Below are 17,910 nucleotides of genomic sequence, written 5' to 3'. Positions count from 1 at the left end.
GAATAGAGCAAGCAGCTCTGGGGAATTTTCTCTTGGCACCTTCTAGAAGAGTACCCTCACCCCCAGCCTTTGTTCAGGCCAACTTAAATATGTAAATCCTATGGTTGGAGGGTCAGGGTGTCTTCCTGGGTCGGTGTCCTGGGAATGTGAGCTGGCAGAGCTGAGCTGGGAGCGACTCTGGGGCACTGTCTGGACCTGTTTTCAGATCAGAAGGTTGCAATCTCCTGCTCGCTGTCTGAGCCAGGTATGGGAAAAAGGCCCAGGTAGAAGAGAAAGAAGAGGGTGAGAGAGAAGGAAAGAGTGTGCTGAGAGGGAGAATGGGAGGGAGACAGATGTCACTGAATAGAGGCCACCACTGAGAGGAAAAAAGGGGCTTTTGTTGAGACATTGTTTTCACATACCGTTGAAGTGGTTCCTTTGTTTTTATTTTCTGTCTCGATGAAAATTTTCTTATTTTTATACTGTCACAGAACAAATGGAACTGTGACTTAGAGATCACTATGTATATAGCTGTTTTGACGTGTTTTCGACAGTTCTAACACATTTCCGACAGGCAGTATTTTTTTCTCCCCTGGGATATCGGAAGTGGGGGACAGGCTCCCCGGATGTTCAACTTTTGCCCAGGGCTGTGCCCTGGTGTGAAGGCCCCTTGCTGGGGCCTGCAGAAACTTCTGAGAAGTCGGCCCCAGACCTTGTGTTAGTTGTGCCTGTTTGTGAACTTTGAGTAGATTGAATCATACAATAGGTAGTCTTTTGTGTTGTTTCCTTTTCCCAATATGTTTGTGAGACTCCTTCATATCGTTGTGTGTCATTGTACTTATTCATCCCCGTTTAATTTGGGGGAGATCTGGTACAGTAGTGCTGAGATTGTACATGTCTTTGGTGCACGTAGGCACACACTTCTGTACCTAGGAATGGAATGGCTGGACCATGAGGTGAATGTACATTCAGCATTGGTAGATCCTACTGAGCAGCTTTCCACAGTGGTTGTACAACCTGCAGTGACGGGGATTTTCAGCTGCCCCATGTCCATATCAACACTGGGGATTTTCACGGTAGCTCTGGTAGGTGCACAGTGGTGCTCACTGGGGGTACAATTTGCACATCGCAGCAAGTCTGTTTGAATAATTAGATACATCGTCGATGTATGTAAGGCCCTTTGCGCCTGTGCAGAGTGAGCATGGGCCATCGTGCACCCAGCTCATTAGGTGTTTTGAGGTCAGGGATGTCCCTGAGGAGTCATGGTACACATTTCCTGATTCCCCCTTCCAGCACGAGCTGCAGTGTCTGGAGCTTGAGGTTGTCAGTGATCACAGCTGGGATTCTCAGAATTGAGTGATTGAGGAATCTGAGGTCCCCAGTGACTGAGTGATGAGCTAGGTGCTTTACTTTCCAGAGTCTCTTAATGACTGGTGCCCCCAGGAGGGATTTCTTTCCTGACTACCCACGTGGGCAGGGGAGTGCCGGAGCGGGTGTAAGTTAGGATTTAAAGTTTTTTCCTACCAGGAAGCTCCAAGCTTGAGTCAGCATGAAGCACTGGATGTTGAGGTTTATCTCATCAACATCCTGCAACCTAAAGGTGTCCCCTGCCACACAGAGACCAGGGTTGAGAAAGGGCAGGGAGAGGACACTGGGTTTCTGTGGATAAGGTCATCCCTGGGAACTGAAATGGCAGCCTGTTTCCCTGGAGTCCTTCTTCCTCAGATTTTATAGATATCCTTCATCCCTGCATGCAACTGGTGGCCAAGGCTGGTCTCTATTACCTTCTAATTCCTTACATCCATTCTCATAGCCTCTGCCTTGGATCAGGCCAAGATGGCCTTGTGCTTGGACTCTTGGGACAGCCTCCAGCTGCTTCCAGAGAGCTCTTTCCAAGATAACCTGACTGCATCAGTCTGCTGGGGCTGCCATAACAGAGTACCACAGGTTGGGGGCTTAACCAACAGAAATTTATTTTCTCACAGTTCTGGAGCCTGGGAGTCCACGATCAAGGTGTTGGCGGGGTGAGTTTCTTCTAAGGCCTCTAGTCTTGGCTTGCAGATGGCTGCCTCCTTTCTGTGTCCTCACGTGGTCCTCCTCCTGTACCTGTCTGTGTCCTAACCTCCTCTTCTTATCGCGACATCAGTCCTATTGGCCCACTCATAAGACTTCACTTTACCCTAATCACCTCTTTAAAGGTCTTATTTCCAAATAAGGTCACATTCTGAGGTCCCAGTGGTTAGGACTTCAACATACGAATTTTAGGGGCAGAGGACACAGATCAGCCCAAAACACAGACCATGTGACACATGCAGGTCACATCTCCCCAGACATGGTTGTTTTTTTTTTTTTTTGCCATACGCGGGCCTCTCACTGTTGTAGCCTCTCCCGTTGCGGAGCACAGGCTCCAGACGCGCAGGCTCAGCGGCCACGGCTCACGGGCCCAGCTGCTCCGCGGCATGTGGGATCCTCCCGGACCAGGGCAAGAACCCGTGTCCCCTGCATCGGCAGGCAGACTCTCAACCACTGCGCCACCAGGGAAGACCCCAGACCTGGTTTTAATTTGGCTTTCTTGCCTTTGCTCATGCTGTTCTCCCGACTTTAGTTTCTCCCCTTAATCTTCTCTTCTCCAAAGCCTCCAGCTCAGTCCTCACCTCCACCAGGAAGCTTTCCATCCTCACAGACCACTCTCCTTGCACTCCTAGCACACTTGCCATCTCATCCACTCGACTGAATGCTTAATCCCAATTTTCTCCTGTTCTCTGTTGTTTCACAGAATGTGATGTGTCTCTTGCACTTGACTATGTGCTCCTTGAGGATGAAACTCATGTCTTTCATTCACCGTTGCATCTGTTCCGTGCCAGGCATGCAGCTGATGATAATGTTGTCGATTGATTAAAAACTGCCTTCCATAAGCCCTGTGAGGAGCTCCTGAAACGCCAAACAAAATGCTTCTTCGGTGGGGATGGTCGAGATGCTGTCATAGGGAACAGCTTCCGGAGCCTGTGGCAAAGACGCTTCCCCTTTAAGAGGCAATGACTCAGGAACCCGGGGAAGGTTTAAACACGAGTCTGAAATTATTTGCTCAGCTTTGATTTTTATTTTACAAGATTCTGGGACAGTGCTGGGAGCTATTTGCAGAAGGGGTGCATAAGAGAGATGAAGAGAGACTGGGAGTGGATTTACCTAGATGTTGCCTCATAGAAAAATATGTATGCACTGGGCAGGGTCTTTTCTGATTCTGAGGCATGAGGAACTCCAGGTACTGCCCCGGGCTCACTGGAGGGAGATTTGATTTCTGGTTCCTGCGTTCTTATCCCTCGGCCGGGGATGCACTGAGCTAAGCCACCGTTGAGAATGGCCCCTCCGAGGAGGCAAAGGAGGATCAGCTATTTATAGGCTGAAGTCAGACGCGACCCACCTTTTCAGCCTGTAATTTACAGCATATGGTGAGAAAATGAACTTTTATTGCCGCAAGAATGTGAAAGGACAGGAGACTGATTTTTCAGCAGCTCAGGGTTTGGCTTATGTACTTATGAAAAGTCTGTGAAAATGGCCACTTTGCTTTGCCAGAAGTCTCTTTCCCTGGTCCACAATCATTGATACATAGGGTGCCCCTATCCTGTCTCTCTCAGGGACTGCTGGCAGATTCACAGCTGTGTGGGTGGTGGAGGGAGGGATGTTCTCTACCAGGGACGGGGAAAAAGAGGGACAGGAAGCAACGAGCAGGTGTGCGGCGTCTTATGATCTAAGACAGTGCTCTGGTTTTTCAAAGCAGTACGTGCAACAGCCAAGAAGTGACCTCACTGGGGGTTGGCTTAGGTTGATCTCTTGACCGTGATCTTGGCTGTTGTTTGGGCAAGAGCTCCTGGCCTGAGTCAGAGCCCTGGAGGAAGCTCAGAGATTGATGATAACTTTCCATCCCTCAACAGACTGTATTTCTAGAGCTCTCTAGAGCACATGCAAAATTCAGTGTGTGCTCAACCAAGTAATAAACTTTTATCAAATGTCTATTAGAGGCTAGGCACTGAGCTAGGTGTAGAAGTGAACAGGACACACGTGGTCCCTGCTCTGAATTTAGAGGGAGACTGTCCACCTTCCAGGCCTTCCAGCCTCCATCCACTGCCACGCCCTGGCATTCACCAGGGCACTCACCAAGGAGGCCTGTGGGCTGTACCCGCATCCATGCTGTCTCCTGCACCAAACCCTTGCCTCCTAAACTTGCATTTCTGACATAAACCCATGGTGCGAAATAAGGTTGTCAGGGAGACTGTGTGGAATGGAATGAGAAGAGATGAGGACAGAACCTTGGGAAAACCAGCAGATGAAGTCAAACACATAAAGGAAACAGTGAATGAGCAGAAAGAGAAACAAGAATCTAGCATCACGGAAGGGTATTTATCAGACAGTTTCAAGGAGAGTGTAACCAACAGTTTTAAAAGCAGAACCGTAAGGATTTGGTAATTGGGAGGTCGTAGGTTGCTCTTGGGGCCACTCTTTGAGAGGAGGGCTGGGAGTGGAGGCAGTTGGTTGGAGAGTGGCTGGGAAGTGAGGAAGTATAGACAGAGAATGTCTAGACAGCTCTCTCTATAGATGTTCTTTAGATCAGGTTTTTAATTATGGTATTAAAATCTATACCTTTGTTAATTTTTGTTCTCCTTAATGCACTAATTATTGGGAGAGGTGCTAACATTTCCCATTGTGATTGCTGATTTGTTAATTTCACATGGCAATTCTGTCAATCTTTGCTTTGTATATTTTGCAATTATATTCTTAGGTGTGACCAGTGTTAGAATTGATATATCTTCCTGGGGAATAATTTTTTTTATTAATGGGTAGTGAGCATCTTTGTCTCTAATAATGCTTTTCCCCTGAAACTCCATTTTATCAGGCTTCTTTTGGTTGGTATTTATCTGGTATGTCTTTTCTCTGCCTTTTAACATGCAATAGCTGTCTTTTGTTTTAAGCATGTTTCTTGTAAACAGCATGTAACTACATTTAGTTTTTCTATCCAGTCTGATAATCTGGGTTTTAATGGCTGAGCTTAATTCATTTAATTTCTTGTGATTACTGATATATTTGGATTTATTCTATTCTTTTCCATTGCTATGATTTCTCCTCTCCTTTCCTATGTTCTTTGGATAGACAGCATTTTCTTTATTTTTCCTTATCCCTTGTACTAATTTGAAAGTTGTATATCCTTTTCTCATTTTTTAATGGTCACTTTAAAAACAATTTTATGTATACCTTACCAAACGAAGTTAATCAGTAGCTCAGTCATCCTCCTGAGAAATACAAAGAGTTTAGGAAGTTTTAACTCTCATCACAACCTTCCATATTACAAGCTTCTTTTGTCCAGTATTTGTAGTTTTATCTTGATTTTTATGATCCCCAAATTAATCATGATTTTTTATCATTTATATTGTTATTGTTTAGGTTTATACACATGCTTACTTATTTCTTGCTCACCATTTCTTTTTACATCTTGCTCCTCTGGTTTCCACTTCCACTTTCCTAATTTTCATCCTTTATATTTGGAGGAAGAAAATTATTCTTTCAGCAAAAGTCTGTTAGTGGTAAATTCTTTCAGTCTTTACTCTTATTCTTCAGTGATAACTTAGCAGGGTACAGAATTCTAAGTGGACCATTACTTTTTTCTCAGGTCTTTGAAAATAATATTCTGTTGTCTCTTGTCTTCTGTTGGGACTGTTAAGATGTTTGCTGATATTCTTTGCAGGTAATGTAAACTTTTCATCCCCAAATGCTATTTTTCATCAACCTTCTAAGAACATTACCCTGAATTTTACATGATTGAAAAAATTTTTGACTCTACTTATTGAATTATGGCAGAGTTCTACTGAATTAGTAAAACATAATTTTACTTATATATTTTTAGATAAAATAAATAAAATTAAGATTCTAATATTTTATTCCTACTCCCTAATAGATCATCTTGTGAATACTGTGTGGTTTTAAGAGTAGAGCATGGACAAAATCATCAATTTTAGAAGGCTTCCTATCATTTTAAGAAGCTTGGCTATAAAGAAAAGGGTGGGAGGGTGGAATTTACATAGATTTGATTTTCTTAACATAAGAGATAGACTTGACACTTTGTGATCTGTGAAGAAGGAACCAGAAGAGAGGAGAATCTGAATGTATAAATACAGAAGGGAACACTAGTGAACGGAGATTGTGGAGAGCTTGACAAGGAAGCAGAACTTCTTTTCCTCTGGGATGGGGATTCTGTATCTTCTGCCTTGGATTCTTCAGCTTCCATATCTTTCTTCTGAAGGCAAAGTTCACGCTACTTCCAATCCCCCCAATCTGACCCTGGCCCTGATCATGCTCTTCAATTCAATAACTTCTTGTTGCCTAATGAAAAATACATAAGCTTCCAAAATGGCATTCAGAGTCCTCCAAGACTTTGCCTTTTCTTAAATTAGAGCATTCCCTAAATGGTCTTATCTCTTACTTCTCCCTCTCACATACTCTGCCTAGTGAAACTCATCTACTTGCTGTTTTCTGAACATGCCCTGCATTTTCTCATCTCTCCATTTTTGGTTCTGAGTCCTCTCACCCTGACATAGTTCCTTCCCATTTTCACATATATCCAGACATCTCTCTTTCAAGGTCCAATACAAATTTTTTCTCTTCTATGGTTCATTTTTCTTGATTCCTCCAATTATGAGGAATCTCCTTCCTCTATGGCCCCATAGCGCCTTGGGCCCTCCTAGGGGATAATTCTCATGGCCTATCTTGTATTCTGCTATTGAATACAAGTTCCTTCTATTAGACTAAGAACTTCTGAAGGCAGAAAACATGTCTAATTCACCTCTGCGACCCTCAGTGTACCTCATGCATTAGACATGAATGAATGTGAAAGGGCTTTTCATCTACATTGGTATAAAAATTGTTGTCAGGAATTATGAGGACTCTCTGCTACCTGGTTGCCCTGCAGGTCTCATGTCTGTGAACTCTATGGTCAGAATGGGCCTCGTGCTGGGCTCAGCCCTCTTCTATGGAGGGGCCACAGAACTTACTCTGCAAACTTAGGTAGCAGAGAAGGAGTGAGAGATTTAACTGGAGAACAACCCTGTAGCTTCATTGCAAGAGAGAGGAGCTCCTGACTCTGGTTACTAAGATGACTTGGCCTAGGAGTAAGAACTGACCCAGCAGAGGCCCACTCCCACCTTGAGATTTCTGGGAGGATGAATTTGGCCACTGCCCTTTTCTGGGACATCTACAGACACCGGGAAAGAAGGAATGGACTAGAAGATCTCTAAGTGATGTTCTACTCCAGGAGTCTCTGGAGCCTCTCTAGACAGGACCCTTATCTCTCATCTCTCTTTCTTCCCATTGCTTGATTCCTTGACTATGTTTGGCACCTCTTGGATATTCAGAGAGGATCAGCCAATTAACCTGTCCACCTGGTCCCAATGAAGAAAGACCAAGAGGACATTGGTCTTTCATGGACCAATGACATTGGTCCATGAAACATTCATGGACATTCATGAGCCTATAATCAGTTTCTAAAGTTTCTCTAACTTCTCCAAATGAGTGACACAAAGGAGCGAGTGGAAGCCTGAGATTTTTCCAGAATCTGACAAAGGTAAGGGGGTATCTTTGCAATGAAGGCAAGAGCCTCTACTGTCTGGGGCATCACTAAACCCAAGGATACCTTGTCATCTACCTGTAATTCAAAGCTGACAGCCAGGCAGGAAATTTCTGGGAATTTTGTGAGATCTGATACAGAGTAAGAACTGCAAGAAGGTGTCACACACCCACAGTTTGCCCCATTAAAAGAGAGCACAGTAACTTCTGCATTTTTCTTTCCAGTGCTCAGCATGCCTCAGCTATTCAAGGGGCCATCAAAGACACTTCCCCCTCTTGCCAACCCCATGGCATTGGGTAGGTCCTTGAGAAGAATTTGTGCCTTGGTTGGCTGATACCTCCAACCTTCCTGAATGCTCTCCTTCTCATGAGGAACAGCCAGGGAAGGGGGAGTGAATTTACCTGTATATGCCCATGACATCCTAGGATCCGTGCTGAGGACTTGATGTGCCTGGTGTTCACTACAGGAAGGTTCATGCCAGCCCCCGTCCCCTGGGAGTTCATAATGAGAATGGCAGCATGAAATACACTAAGCTTCTTGCCACACAAATTAAAGGCTTTGTTCTAAGAACAGCAAAGGCCATCGCCTCCTAGAACAACTTCCAGCAGCTTCTCTGTGCCCGGAGTCTGTGTGCAGAGCAAACTGCCCACAGGGGGCAGTGGCCTTGGCTAGGGAAACTTCATGTGATTGGTGGGATGGGGTCAGACCCTCAGCGGCTCGACGCCCGGCCAGGCCTGCCGAGCAGCCAGCCCTTGGTTGAGAGCAAGGCTAGCCACAGTGCTTGTTTTCTTCTCTTTTTTTCTGAATTGCAAAAATGTGGCTGGGATGGGGAAGAGCAGTCTGGGACCTGAATTCTCGGCCGCTTCAGCACGTTGGGGGTTCTGGAGGGCAGGCATGGCTAGCCAGTAAGTTCTGGGGACCCATTCTGGCCATTAGGGAGACAATCTCTTACTAACCCTCTCCTGTGTGCCCAAGCAGACCCTGAGCTGTTTGTTGTCCACGTACCAAGATGGTGCCTTCCCCCTAGGATGCCCTGAGTCTAGTGGGGGAGCCGGAGTTACTCCGGGAACTGAGGCAGAATGTGAACAGTGTAGTGCAGTGTGTCTCAGCCTTTTCAACATACGTCTCCTGTGGAGAAACATAAATCTTGAAAATTTTTTTAAAGTTTGTGTTTCAAAAGCAATAGAGTACATTTGTTTTTTGGTTTCCAAATATGGAATTATAATATTGAATATATTTTAAAAACTACACATGTCCTCCATGAGATGTTTTTTAAACAAATTTTATTGAGGTATAACAAGCATATATAGTATATAGTATATGAATTTTACATACATATGCATTGGTATGAATACCACCATAGATAGACATGGAGTATTTCCAGCACTCCAAGAAGCTCCCTCAGGCCTCTTCCAAGTCAATCCCCCTACCCCACTCACCCAGAAGTCACCACTCCTCTAATTTCCATCGTGTAGATTAGCTTTGCCTGTTCTTGAACTTCATATAAACGAGTCATACAGTTGTGGTTCGTGTCTGGCTACTTTGCCTATATTACGTGTTGGTGTATGTGGCAGTAGTTTATTCTTTTTTATCGCTGGGTAGTATTCCATCACGTGACCCCCCCCCCCCCATGGTTTATGTCTCCATTCTCCTCATTTGAGAATCACTGGTATCGTAGCACAAGGTCTATCTTTGGAGCCAGACAGACTTAGAAAGCCACAACCTCCTTTTTGAACTCTCACGTGACCCAGAGCAAGTCAATTCACCTGGAGCTTGGGTTTCCTTCCTTGTAGAATGGGGATCGTTGTACTTAGGAGCCAGTGTGGGAGAAGCCCCCTGGCACAGCACAGGCTCATAGCAAGCGTTCGGTGGGTGGCGGCAATGATCACAAAGGGATGTGAGAGTCACCTGTTTGTTGCTGTGCGTGCACGGAAGCCGAAGAGCTCCCTTCCTGTTCAGGACTTCAAGGAAGGCTTTAGCCAGGCTCACAAAGTGGGTTGCGCTGTAGTCAGAGGTGCCCTGGGAGGCATCATGTGAGCAAAGACACGAAGGGCTGAAAATGCAGGGCATGTTGGAGGGACCACCCCGAAAAGAATACGAAGAGGTGATGCTGTGGGGCCTTCGCGGCGGAGGGGGTTCCACGGGAGTGAGGAAGAGCATGGAGTCGCAGCACAAGATAGTGTTCAGGGCCGAATGAGAACCCTACTGGCCTGAACTGCTGGAGCCCCGAGGTGGAGAGACTCTGTGTGCTAGAGAGTTCTGGAAAACCATCTGGGAGAAAGTGGGGCTGGAGCTGGCCCTGGAGTGATGGGTGGAGAAGAGGAGGGAGGCATCGTGTGGCATGGACAGGAAGGCTGTGGAAGTGGGAAAGCTGACAGGATCCGACCCCTGATTCCCACCACTGCTTGCACTGCCACTCTGACCAGAGTGTTTGGAGCACTCACTACGTGCCAGGCACTGTGTTAAAAAGAACACAGATATTCTCATTTAACCTTCATGTGGTTGAATGAAATAGATCCAGTTCTTTTCTCCATGTACAGATGAAGAGACTGAGGTTCAGGGAAGTTAACTAGCAAGGCTGAGGTTCCACAGCCATTTCCTCCGGGGTTATGACCATCCTTTTGGGAGCATGGAGATCTAACACATTGCTTCACATCCCCTGGATGTGTGGACACAGCTGAGCTAGCGTCTCTGGTGGTGGCCGTTTATCTCTTTTCAGTGTCTCGGAACTGGGCAGCCTCATATTTGGGTGGACAGTTGGTTCCAGTTCTGTGGCTGTGAGGTTGGGGTGATCCTGAGATATATGTGAGCAATTTCCACATTCTTAGGAGAGATTGAAGCTGGGTGTTTATTCTTCTGTTCTGGTTACTCTGGTCTGACTTGAGGAGAGAATCTGGGACAGGGTGTGTTATGGGCTGAACTGTATCCCCTCCACATTCATGTGTTCAAGTCCTGACCCCCAGAACCTCAGACTGTGACTGTACTTGGAGATAGAGAATTTCAAGAGGCAGTTAAATTAAAATGAGGTCATTAGGGTGGGCCCTAATCCAATGTGACTGGTGCCCTTATAAGACAAGACACACATAGTACAGAGGGAAGACCAGGTGCATATACAGGGAGAAAATGACCATCTACCTGCCAAGGAGAGAGGCCTCAGAAGAAACCAACCTTGCTGACACCTTAATCTCAGACGTTCAGACTTCATGACTGTGAGAAAAATAAGTTTCTGTTGTTTAAGCCCCCTAGTCTGTGGGACATTGTTATGGCAGCCCTAGCAGAGTAATACAGGATGTCATTCAAATCATCTGAAGCTCAGAGAGGAAAGCTTAAGGTTTTTAAAATAACAACGCAACCATAACGTTCATCATTGTCAATGTACTTTGCATGTGTAAATATTGAAAGGCCATTTTGTCAGGGATGTGACTTGGGTATAAACAGGACAATATGTTTCTTATCAATAAAGCTGAATTTCTTTTAAAAATCTCCACTGTGACAAAGTCCCAGGGAGTATTCAGTTGTGAGTGCTGCCTAGTGATACTAGTTCATCTATAGATCAGATAAACACAAAATAATTGACCTCAGTTTACCCACTTACGTTCTGAGGAAGGCCTGTGCCCCTTTTCCCCAGCCGTGGGGATCAGGGCTGAGGAGTGCCGGAAGGGAGCCCCGTCAAGGCCTCAGTCTCCTTCTTTCAAACATCCTTTGCTATGAGATGTGTCTAGACTCCAGGGGCAGCCAGAGAGCTCATGGAGGAGATCTATCACAGAGATATATACCCCAGGATGGTCATAAATGTCTCAGCTTGTGATGCGTCTGGGTGAGTTACAGAACCAATGGTTTTGATCGAGTGCCCAGCTCTACTCGATTAGCAGAAGGATAATGAGAATTGAATAGCAAAGGGGGGAAGTAGGGGAGAAAGTAGGGCAGCCTGGTGTGGTGCGGGGAGCCGAAGAGGACACTCTCTGTGATTCCTGGATGGGGCCTGACCTCTGCAGGTTTGGGGTGTCCTGGAGAAGGCTTCTCAACACTCATAACCCCTCTCTCTGGTGAGCCTTCCCGCTTCCGAGGCACTGTCACCTGTATCCGTCCTAGTTCCTCCTCCCAGCAGCCCGTGGACCGAGAGGCAGGAAAGTGAATGTTCATTTCTCAGGTGAAGCAGCTGGAGCTGGAAGTAGGGAGGGGAGGGGGACCGGAAGTCCCCTGATGTGGGTGGAAGACGGGCGAGGGGTCAGGAGTCAGGCAAGTCAAGCTCTGACTCCTAGTGGGCATTCTGGCTGCTGTGTGGAGGCCCCTGGCCTTGGTGCTTTATTTTTTCTCTCTTTCTATTTTCCCTTCTCAACTCCCCCCTCTTTCCTTTTCTTCTGTCCTTCCTCTTTCATCGATGCTCTTGTTTCCTCCTTCTCTTCCTCTCTGGTCTCTTTCTTGTAAAACGCCTTCCCTTTCCTTTTTCTTCCCTCCCCTTTTCCTTTCCCCTTTTCATTCTTTTCTTCTCCTAATTTTCTCCATAACATGAATAATTAATTACTTCTTTAAATTAACCTGTGTTCGGGTTTGGCATTCAACCCACACCAGGTACTGGGGACACACTGAAAAGGAAGAAGCTGTCCTCACAGAGCTGAGGTCCAGGGTAGAACACTGATGATTAAATAAGTCATTGTTATAAGGCAGAGGTCCAATGAAGAACTCTCCTCTTTCTCACCCAATTTCTGGGCCAAATGAGAAATAAGATGAAAGGTTAAGGCAGCTGGCAAATCAAAATAGCACTGAAATCCACGGGGAAGCTGCTATTGGAGAATGTAACTCATCTCTTCAGGCCTGTGGGCTGCCTGACACTGAGGTACAGAGTTTGCCCAGCTTGGCCACCAGCCAGAGGCCGCCTGGGCCGGGGTGGAGCATCTGGGTGAAATCCAGATGTGGGAGGAGCGGCGGGCAGGGGGTGTGCTTGCTGCAGGGAACTCGCTTCCGAGAGGGCAGGAGAGGTGGAGGGCTGGGCCCCCCAGACTCAGGCTCCCCTTCACCGTCGCCTTTATAGGAATCAGTATAAACTCAGCATAGTGAGTGAGGGGCAGAGACAGAGGCCAGGAGTGTGATGTTAGTGCAAGCACACCTCATGCGGAGGAAGACACCAGGAGTAGGGAAGAAGTTCCTCCCCCATCACCTCTGCTCTGCACCACCACTCACAGGAGGGTTGTGTGTGTATGTGTGTGAGACAGTGCCCACAGGAGGAACCTAACCCAGTAGAGGGGCAACGGCAGACCTCATGTGGGAAGTAACATTTAATCTGAGACTTAAAAGATTGCTACCTCCTTGGATGTGATGAAGTGCCAAATGTAATCCAGAACAAATTAAGCACATTTACTTCTCTCCTTCCTTCTCTAAGCTGCTTCTTTATAATATAGAACTCTGGGGAAGTGTCTCATTCAGTTATTCTGTCAACAAATATATATTTAATGCCTATTCAATGCAAGCCACTTTACCAGGCAGGAGCAATAGAAAGATTAATTGGATGTGGCTTCAGCCCTGCGGGAGGATTCATATTGGTTGCCAACTAAGACATCCTCATAGACAGCAGACATGCGCAATCGGGTCTGGGGTGCTTGTTGCTCCTTGTTGAAACCAAGAACTCTAAGTGAGCTACCTGAGGGTTTTTTTTGGGTTCAAGTGGAGAAGAAGAAACTTTCTGTTAAAGGGAGGAGGTGGTATTTAAGCCAAGCCTTGAATAGAGCATAGGATGCAAACAGATAGTGCCTTGACCTTCCAAGTAGAAGGAACAGCCATTGACAAAGGCACAGGGGCAGGTGATGAAAGGATGCATGTTTGCAGGGATCAGCAAGTAGTCCAGTGCGTCCTATATACTATCTGGGAAGAAAGAGGCTGGAAAAGTCAACTTGGAAGAAGATGTGGGGATCCAGACTCCTGAAAGTTAGTGTAAGGGTCTCTCCACACTTTGATCAACAGTGGTGCTGATGAAAGTTGCTGAGCAGATATTTAAAATAGATAACCAACAAGGACCTACTGTATAGCACAGGGAACACTGCTCAATACTCTGTAATAACCGAAATGGGAAAAGAATTTGAAAAACAGTAGATACATGTATATGTATAACTGAATCACTTTGCTGTACACCTGAAACTAACACAACATTGTTAGTCAACTATGCTCCAATATAAAATAAAATTTAAGAAAAAGCAAAAAGAAAAGGTTGCCGAGCAGGAGGTGTGACCTGATTCGATGGGCATTTTGGAACAATTGCTCTCTGGATTGGAGGGCACAGAGCTTGGAGACAGTAGGGATGTTGGGTAGCTTTGGACTAGTCCAAGGTACAAGTTCTGATTGTCAGCAGTGGAAGCGAGGGTGGAGAAGTGGTTAGATCGGAGGGGTTGCCCCATTCTGTGGCCTCCCCAGCAGTGTTCCAAGGCCTGTGAACACAGGACGAGAAGAAACCAGGAAGGTGCTTACTCATGATGGGATCTGATCAAGGTAGATGAAGAGGAAGCTCATCGCTGTGGAATCCAGACCCCAGAGGGAGAAAGCTGTGAGATTCCCACGGGGCAGGATCTCAGGCTAAGTCCTGTGTGACTGGGGAGTAGAAGGGGTGGTAAGAGAAGAAGAGACTGGAGCGGGCAGGTTGGTGCTCAGTGAGGCCCGTGGGTCCTGTAGGAGCATAAGGGCTTGTGAGTCCTTATCTCATCATGTAACAATTAGGTTCTACCAGAGGCAGAAACAGTAAGAAAAGCAAGACCCAGAGAGACAGACTTAAAGACAAACTCATGATCCTGAAGAAGCTGAATCAGAACAGTGTTCTGAGCCTCTGTGCGCAGGTCTCTCCTCCGGGATGTCCCCTCCCGAGGTGCCAGCATTCTGCCCTTACAGCCTGGATTTCATGACTTTCTTGTTCTCAGAAAGAGAAAGGAGCTTATTAAGTGAAGTGGCTGCCAAGTGTATTTTAAGATGAACAAAGCCTAGATCATTTTTTTCTCACCACATACCATACATAATTGCCTGAAGGGCAGGATTTATTTGGTTTGCATTATGATTTTTTCCCCTAAGCTTAATTACAGGGTTAAAAAGGCAACTGCAACTTGAAAGGAACAAGCTCCATGGTCATGGAGACCAGCATGACCATTTTGGGTTTGAAACACACTTTCTTTGTGAAGGGAATTAATTGTAGGAGGAACTTTGGAGCTTATGTAAAACACATTTTTATGAAAATAAACTTGAACAGTCATTAAAATGAATAGTTGTTTTAAATAAGACTCAAACTGCATGGCGGTGCCAAGGAATTTTAGATGGCTTCTTTATTGGCTTTGTTTTGGGTTCAGCTCTGCATTTTCTAAGACAATATCAGGGCCCTGGAGGTAAGTCTTAGCTTATATTTGGGAATCAGATGTGTAATTCCAATGAGAGATTATTAGGGGAAGTAAGGGAATGAAAAAGCTTGAATAGTATTTAGGTCTAAATAACTTCATGAATAAGTAATTCTATATTGGAGAATCCAACATATCAGCAGGAAGTGTTGTCTGATAGTTTGGCCTCAGACCAATGAACCAATTAATAGACCTCAGCCTTCCAGCTTTGGAACACTCCCTGGGAAACCTATAAATCAGAAATGGGAGAGATGATCCCCACTTTCTCATCTGCCAGCTTAGAGTTCTGTGTAATTCAGGGACAAGTCCAGAGCTGAGCTCTCAGCTGGGCTAATCTATTCTGAAACTTGAGTAGTTTAAACAATGCACTTCTCTGGGGGTTCATCAGAGGTGAGAAAAGTGGCCGTGGACTTGGGTGGCCTGCACAGCTGTGTCTAGAAAGGTCAGAGAGTGTCGGGCTTAGATACCTTTGTGCTTAGTATTCTCTCCTCTCTTCTTGGGAAGCTGGAGCTGGAACAGTACTGCTCAGCTGTGTGGGCTCCACTCCTGTTCCAGGGCAGATGGGAAAGTGACATCCTCTTTAATTGGTGGGAATTTAAGCTCATGGTCCCCAGTCCTTGGAAGAATGCCTCACTGCTTTCCACCCCCCAACCCACACACACATGGTCCCTACCCCACCAAATCACTAGCATCTCTCTTCTCCTTAAAGGCATATTTTCCTCCCTGCACTGAGATCCTTGTAGTTATTTAGACAAAAACCTGCATAAGGGGAGAGAAGGGAGGCTCTTGGAGTTGCAGTTAGGATGTATGAGAAGAGTGTCCTCCTCCGGTTTTGTATTGAGGTACATAATTCAAGTGCTGGACCACTGGCTTCAACTCCAGAGTAGGTCATGACGCCATTTTGTATTTCCCACGGGGATGTTGTGAGTTCTCAGCGATGCGGTGCCTCATCCTATAGAGCAGTACCCTTCCCTACCCCCTTCTCCGATTCCCTGTTTCTGGTTCTTACCGGGATTGAACAGGGAGACCCGGTGGCAATCAGAGGGCTCCAGAATGATGGCAATTCGTGTAGTAAAGTGAAAGAGCCCAGGTGGTAGCCACCAGGCAGCAGAAAGTTCTCAAGGTGATGATGATGTCTCTCCTGTAACCTCCAGGTGCCAGTCTGAGCTGCTGGAAGGAGGTCTTCACTTCTGCAGGGGGTACTGGAAGCACTATTACCACTGCTGGCCTCTGGGCACATTTCTCCACCAATTTGACTCCATCTTCCCACCATGGTGTAGACTGTGGTGTGATGGTCTCAGACACATTGTTCCCATGGCAAATACAACCCGGGCCCCTTGGAACAGTAAAGCTGCTTAGGTGGCTCTCCCCTATCCTTAGATGTGGGGCTGACCCCGCCACGTCCCCACAGTCAACTGAGAGTAAGGACCAGGGGGAGGGACCTAGGGAAATTCAGGGAACATGATAGGTTCTTGGGAAGACTTGTCCAATGATTTCTTTTTCTTGATGAAAACACATTCGAACCTAGAAGTTCTGAGGTGCCTTTTGGTCTGGCCCCCAAAAGCACGACTGGAAACATGAAAGCTTGACACTTCCCTTCTTTTTCAGCGGCACGGCTCAGTGAATCAATTCAAACCCATTAAGATTTTCAGAATGACAGGAGAAGAAAATCCTTCCAGTGAAAACTCTTAGGATACTGTGACCGAACACCATCTCCTTGGACCTGGACCATTTTCTCGTTTTGAAAATCCCATCAATTGCAATCCCTTCCTCGAGGCTGAGCATCTGGCTTTTAACTTTCCTATTTTTTGACACAAAAGCCTATAGCAAAGGCTTGTAGATATACGAATTACATACTTGTTAGTAACACTGTGTTGCCCCATGTTTAAGAGGTAATGTGGAAAGAGTTTTCAATTTTTCTGGGTTTGTAAATCTAAAGAGATAATTATCCTTCAAAAGAATGGGAGCGGCCACCAGGGTCAGGAAACTTGGCATGCAGACCTGGACTCTGCTCTTAACTAGTCTTGTGATCCTTGTTCATAGGATTCTGAAGTGAAATTGTGTGTGTGTGTGTGTGTGTGTGTGTGTGTGTGTGTGAAAGATGTCTTAAGCAAACTGTTTTTCTGTGGGAGCACAATTGAATTAAAAAAAAATCTAAATTAAGCACATCTCCAGGAGCACATCTGTTGCACAGAGTGAGGTCCATTCCATCAATACAGTTGCCTGCAGAGCAATGAAGTCATCCCCATCTAATTCCCGAAACCAGAAATGAGGATAACAAGCCAGTATTAAATATTAAAGTTTTTCACATTTTGCTGTTCTCTTCCAGAGAACGCAAAGAACACTGACATATTTTTCCAGAGCTCAGGTGGATAGCTAATGGACTGGAGAAGCTTTCAACTCAACCGGAGCGATACATAAAGAGAAAACTTAATTACAGTTAGGATTCAGTGGGTTAGCTGGATAAACAAGTAGCCTCTGTATTTCAAAGCATCTGAGACATTATCGATTTTAAGATGCACCATTATTTTATGTACCTCTGAGGATAAAAAGTACTGCAATTAAACTATGACCACATTGCTTTATAACTTAGAATTGTAATTTTGTACTTATTGAAAGAGCTCTTTAAGGCTTAAGTAGACATTTGTGCATACAGTAAAATGAGAATATAAGCAGACTACACTGGCTGCAATATTCCTAAACTGTCTTCACAAGACGGGCTTTTCTGAATGTCTCTCTGATGTAGGGTTGCTGCTGTCTGTGGTTCTCTACGCCTCCCTCCCTGACATTAAGAGCAGTGATGATGAGCTTTTCTATCCCACAGCACTACACTGTTGATCTGGTGTTTTCTTCCCTAACCCTGACACCCATTTACAAGTTCTAGATCTGGTGCTCCTTTGATCTTACCACAAGGTAAGAACCCGGGACTCATTTTTTTTCTCAAATGGTCCT

This window comes from Grampus griseus, assembly GCF_964374135.1.
Source record: "Grampus griseus genome assembly, chromosome: 15".
NCBI classification, from domain to species: Eukaryota; Metazoa; Chordata; class Mammalia; order Artiodactyla; family Delphinidae; genus Grampus; species Grampus griseus.
This window is presented reverse-complemented; position numbering follows the sequence as displayed.